The sequence below is a fragment of the Gopherus flavomarginatus genome, chromosome 8 (assembly GCF_025201925.1).
Source record: "Gopherus flavomarginatus isolate rGopFla2 chromosome 8, rGopFla2.mat.asm, whole genome shotgun sequence".
NCBI lineage: Eukaryota > Metazoa > Chordata > Testudines > Testudinidae > Gopherus > Gopherus flavomarginatus.
Genome location: NC_066624.1, coordinates 45951408 through 45956913, shown reverse-complemented (window position 1 = coordinate 45956913; position 5506 = coordinate 45951408). Strand labels below are relative to the sequence as shown.

The window sequence follows — 5506 nt, the reverse complement described above, 5'->3', positions numbered from 1 at the left end:
TGCTGAGTAGCTCTTGGGGCAAAACACAGAGCTAGATGCAGCTTTAATCCAGTATGGCTGTTCTTATGGTTTAAATTACGCTCACAGGCATTGATAATAGACTTACTGAAAGTTTGGGAGTTAAGAGCTGATAGGTCAGTGTTCCAGCCCATCACAGATGACCCCTTCCCTTTGGGGCAGGGGCAGGTCTGAGCTCTCACACCAAAAGGCTCATTGTGGCTGCCAGAATCTGTGGGCAGCTCGTTTAGTTTACAGCAAGGGTTGAGTCCTGCTTTGTGCACCATGGGTGAGAATGAAAATCCTAAACTGCCCTTTGAAATAACAAATGCAGCTGGACGTGTCATTGTCCCTGCCCCAAATCAGATAGAACAATGGAGAAATGCCATGAGTCCATACTTCATTGCGGTTTTACCATTTCCACTAGCTAAACTCTCTCCAAACCTTCTGGGCTCCTAGAGCAGGGTACAGAGCCTGAGCTGAGATACGGACACTGTAACTTCACAGCCCAAGCTGCATGACTCTGATTAATGTGACAGGGGCCAGCCGTGGTTGCTTCATTGCACTGTAGATGTAGCCTAATGTTATGTCTATACTGTGATTAAGACACCCAGGGCACCTGTCTCAAAGCCCGGTCAGCTGACTCAGGCTTATGGGGCTTGGGCTGCAAGACTCAAATTGCAGTGGAGACATATAGGCACTAGATTTGCCTTTTTCCAACCATCCGAGATCTCCCCCAATCACCACAAGTTTTCAAAGATAATGACCAACTGTTCTACAGTCACATCTGCCAACTCCATCCGGACCCTCAGATGCATTATATCTGGAACTGAGGACTTGGTCATGTCCAGCTTTTCTAAACAGTCCTTAATCTGTTCTTTCACCACCGAGGGCTGCTCACCTCCTCCCCCTACTGTGCTGCCAGTGTCTGTGAAGATCGAGGCAAAAAAAGCATTGAGCACTTCAGCTTTATCCACATTATCTGTCACTAGGTTGCCTGCCCCATTCAGTAAGGGGCCCACACTTTCTCTGACCTTCTTTTTGCTAACACACCTACACAGAAATTGACTTGGAAGCCAATCAAAATAAGTTACTTTTGAAATACAAATCATTCAAATCAACACTGGGTCAGTTTTCTCCTCTGCTCTATTTCTCACACACATTCCCCCACCCGAGTCTTTGGAGTCAAGTTTTACATCAGGACATTTTAGGCCAAGGGGGGTAAGTTACATCAAAGAAGCTTTTCAGGATTAGCCCCCAATTTCCTGTATTACTAACAAAAACTAGTACGTTCCAGTGTGGGGTACTGGCAAGAGTGGGTACGCTGTGCCAGCCCGGCCTGGCTTCCCCAAACTGGTGATTTAAGGGGCCCAGGGCTCCCTGCAGAGGTCAGAGCCCCGGGCCCTTTAAATCCCCGCCTGACCCTCCCTGCCCGAGCCAAGGGGAGCAAATCACTGCCGTGGAAGGCTGCTCTCTCCTGCGCTATAAACACAGAACGGGGGGGCGGGAGCTTCCTTACAGTGGGGAGGGGCACCGTTGTCTGCACTGTGGCACTCCCATGACACTCTTCCCCAAGGACCCACACTCACACCACCCCTCCCCCAGAGGCCACACCCACAGAAATCCTCTTCCCCCCAAGACTCCACCCTTCCCCCCACTCCATCATTTGTCCTAACAGCCAGTAAAGAGTGGTGGGGCCATGGCCCTCTAACCCCCCTGTTCCAGCACCCCTGACACAGAGCTAAGCAGGCAGCAGTGTGTTCGTGTCACAGAGGCTGCTGTGCTGAGCTGAGCCAGTGAGGGAAGCAGGGGCTGAGGTTGGGGTTGTGCCCCTCCCCCTGCCTCAGGACTGGTTGCTTGTAGCAGCTGTCTGAACTTAGAGACAGTGTGCCACACACTCACTCAGTCTTCCCCCCCACACACACAAACACATTGCAGTTGACAATCTAGTAGGATTCCCATGGAACAATGGGATAGAGAAACCTGCATCATGTGATGCTGTACCAGCTTGTGAGGCATTTCAAACCCTTCCCAAGGCACCTCCAGCCAGTTGCACAGCTACCCACAATGCACTGCTCTCTTTGGCCATCCAAGAGTCTAGCCTGGATGTGCTCTGGTAACACAAGGAGCAGAGTGTGGACATGCAACAGCCGTTTAATTCAAACACTTTAAAGCCACATTACCCAGTAGTGTAGCCACAGCTTGAGAGTGGGACAAGACCGAGCTTTGTTGAAACTAAGGGACCACAACTTCCTCTGTCGTTGGCAGGATTATGAACCTGTGCAGGGAGACCCCAATGGATTTCTAATCCATCATCTTAACCACTCGGCCACAACTACTTGCTTGAGATGGGTCTCTCACTACACTCCAGTTCTGTTCTCACTGAGTGATCAATTCCAGTTGTTGCCTCAGACCAGCTTCCACAACACACACACTGCTGTGCCATTGTGTAAGTGTGTCCATGGCTGAACTGCAAGAATTCCTGCTCATTTCCCTTCCTGCTGGAGCATCAGGAGAGTGTGTTTGTGGTGTAGATTGTTGTCCATTTCCTGCCTTGATCATTCAGACAGATCCTTTACCATCATATCCCCAGCACATCAGGGATTGCAATAGCAGTGGGCAGGTTTTCTCTGGGGCACTGAGCTTTGTCAGGGGGTTGGTGGCTCCTTTCTTTCCTCATCCTGGAGTAAACTCAGCTTTTTATTCCATCCTTGATGTTTCAAGGAACAACAACAGATGACCGAGGAAAGAGGTGGACAGGACGGGCCTCAGGGGAGGGGCAGAGAGGTGCAAGTGGTGGGAAGGGCTGATCTCATGGGCGGGGCAAAGAGGTGTGGGTGGTGGTCAGGGCAGGTCAGGGGAGGGGATAGAGAGGTGTGAGTGCTGGGCAGGGCTGGTCTTAGGGGAGGGGGCAGAGAGGTTTGGGCAGGGTGAGTCTCAGGGGAAGGACAGAGAGGTGGGGGTAGCTGGTAGACCTTGGGGGCGGGGGTGGAGAGACACAAGGAGGCTTTCAGGGAGGAGAGGAGTGAGCAAAAGGTGGACCAGCAGGCCTCAGCCAAAGAGAAAGAGCAGGGGTGGGAGAGTGGCCAAATGGGAGTGAGAGCAGAGCACAGGTGGGGCCTCAGAGGGAGGAGAATGAGTCAAGGGGGTGGAGTGGGCAGGGCTGCCCAGAGGATTCAGGGGGCCTGAGGCAAAACAATTTTGGGGGCTCCTTTCATAAAAAAAAGTTGCAATACTATAGAATAATATATTCTCATGGGATCCCTGCAGGGCCTGGGGCAAATTGCCCTACTTGCCCCCCCCCCCGGGTGGCCCTGCTCTCAGCCTCTCCTCATAAGTCCCCTGCCCCCTAATCATTTTTGTTGCCCTCCCCTAGACTCTCTCCAATTTGTTTCTGTAGTGGAAGGGCAAAAATTGGAAGCAATGCTCCAGAAGAAGGGGAGGAATAGCTCAGTGGTTTGAGCATTGGCCTGCTAAAACCAGGGTTGTGAGCTCACTCCATGAGGGGGCCACTTAGGGATCTGGGGCAAAAATCAGTACTTGGTCCTGCTAGTGGAGGCAGATGGCTGGACTCGATGACCTTTCAAGGTCCCTTCCAGTTCTAGGAAATAGATATATCTCCAATTACTTATTAAAAAAAAAAAAAAAAGATGTGGCCTCACCACTGCTGAGTAGAGGGGAATAATTACTTTCCTCAATCTGCTGGTGATGCTCCTACTGATCCTGCCCAGCATGACCAGTTACCAATATTGAATGCAGACCCAGCAATATTTGATCAGTTGGTTACTGTCCATTCAGGAGGTTCTTTCCTACCTATTCATAAGTAATGAAGATGCTCTAAGCAGAGGGGAGAGAGCTGTCCCGCCCGTGTAGTTAATCCATCTCCCGGAGAGGTGGAAGCTACGTCACTGGGGGAATCTATGTGGGTGGGTGTGCAAGCTGTGGTGTCTCCATGCATCTATAAGTTTAATGAAACCCCATTTTTAAAAGCACTGTGGTCTGGGAAGAGAACAGGAGATCTCTGAGGCAGGGCCTATCCTTCAAACTCTTTAAGATCACTGACTTACTTTCATAGCAGTCATGGGGGTATAGCTCAGTGGTAGAGTGTTTGACTACAAATCAAGTAGTCCTTGGTTCAGATCCAAATGCCCCCTTACACACCTCTTCCTTCAACAAAAGTAATTGCATTTCTGTTATGTTCACGAGTTCCACTGAGTAGAGATCTCTGAAATGAATGCAAACACTCAATATCTTCCTGTGCAAATGCATATAAACCTAGCAAACATGTGCCTCCACTGAAATCAGTTCAAATCCTCTAAAGGATTAAAGAATCCTTCTTGAGGTTACAGGAAAAATCCATCCTGATGTGTAGAAAGAATAGTAAATATGGCAGGCGGCCAGCTTGGCTTAACAGTGAAATCCTTGCTGATCTTAAACGCAAATGAGAAGCTTACAAAAAGTGAAAGATTGGACAAATGACCAGAGAGGAGTATAAAAATATTGCTCAGGCATGCAGGAGTGAAGTCAGGAAGACCAAATCATACTGGGAGTTGCAGCTAGCAAGAGATGTTAAGAGTAAGAAGAAGGGTTTCTTCAGGTATGTTAGTAACATGAAGAAAGTCAAGGATAGTGTGGGCCCCTTACTGAATGAGGGAGGTAACTTAGTGGACAGAGGATGTGGAAAAAGCTAATGTACTCAATGCTTTTTTTGTCTCTGTCTTCACAAACAAGGTCAGCTCCCAGACTGCTGCACTGGGCAGCACAGTGTGGGGAGAAGGTGACCAGCCCTCTGTGGAGAAAGAAGTGGTTCGAGACTATTTAGAAAAACTGGAGACCAGCACAGGTCCATGGGGCTGGATGCGCTGCATCCGAGGGTGCTAAAGGAGTTGGCGGATGTGATTGCAGAGCCATTACCCATTATCTATGAAAACTCATGGCGATCGGGGGTGGTCCCAGATGACTGGAAAAAGGCCCATCTTTAAAAAAGGGAAGAAGGAGGATTTGGGGAACTACAGGCCAGTCAGTCTCACCTCAATCCCTGGAAAAATCATGGAGTAAATCCTCAAGGAATCACTTCTGAAGCACTTAGAGGAGAGGAAAGTGATCAGGAACAGTCAGCATGGATTCACCAGGGCAAGTCATACCTGACTAACCTAATTGCCTTCTATGAGGAGATAACTGGGTCTGTGGATGAGGGGAAAGCAGTGGATGTGTAATTCCTTGACTTTAGCAAAGCTTTTGATGTGGTCTCCCACAGTATTCTTGCCAGCAAGTTAAAGTATGGGCTGGATGAATGGATTGTAAGGTGGTTAGAAAGCTGGCTAGTTCGTCAGACTCAATGGGCAGTGATCAAAGGCTCCATGTCTAGTTGGCAGCCAGTTTCAAGTGGAGTGTCCCAAGGGTTGGTCCTGGGGCCAGTATTGTTCAATATCTTCATTAATGATCTGGAGAATGGCGTGGACTGCACCCTCATCAAGTTTGCAGATGACACTAAACTGGGAGGAGTGGT

At 49.3% G+C, this 5506-nt stretch overlaps 1 non-coding gene across 1 annotated transcript; it reads left to right on the top strand.

The window, feature by feature from the left end:
- The first annotated feature begins 4079 nt into the window (after positions 1-4079).
- TRNAC-ACA (transfer RNA cysteine (anticodon ACA)) lies at positions 4080-4151 on the top strand. The gene has a single exon. It is a non-coding gene; the product is annotated as a tRNA-Cys (tRNA).
- The last annotated feature ends 1355 nt before the right edge of the window (positions 4152-5506 follow it).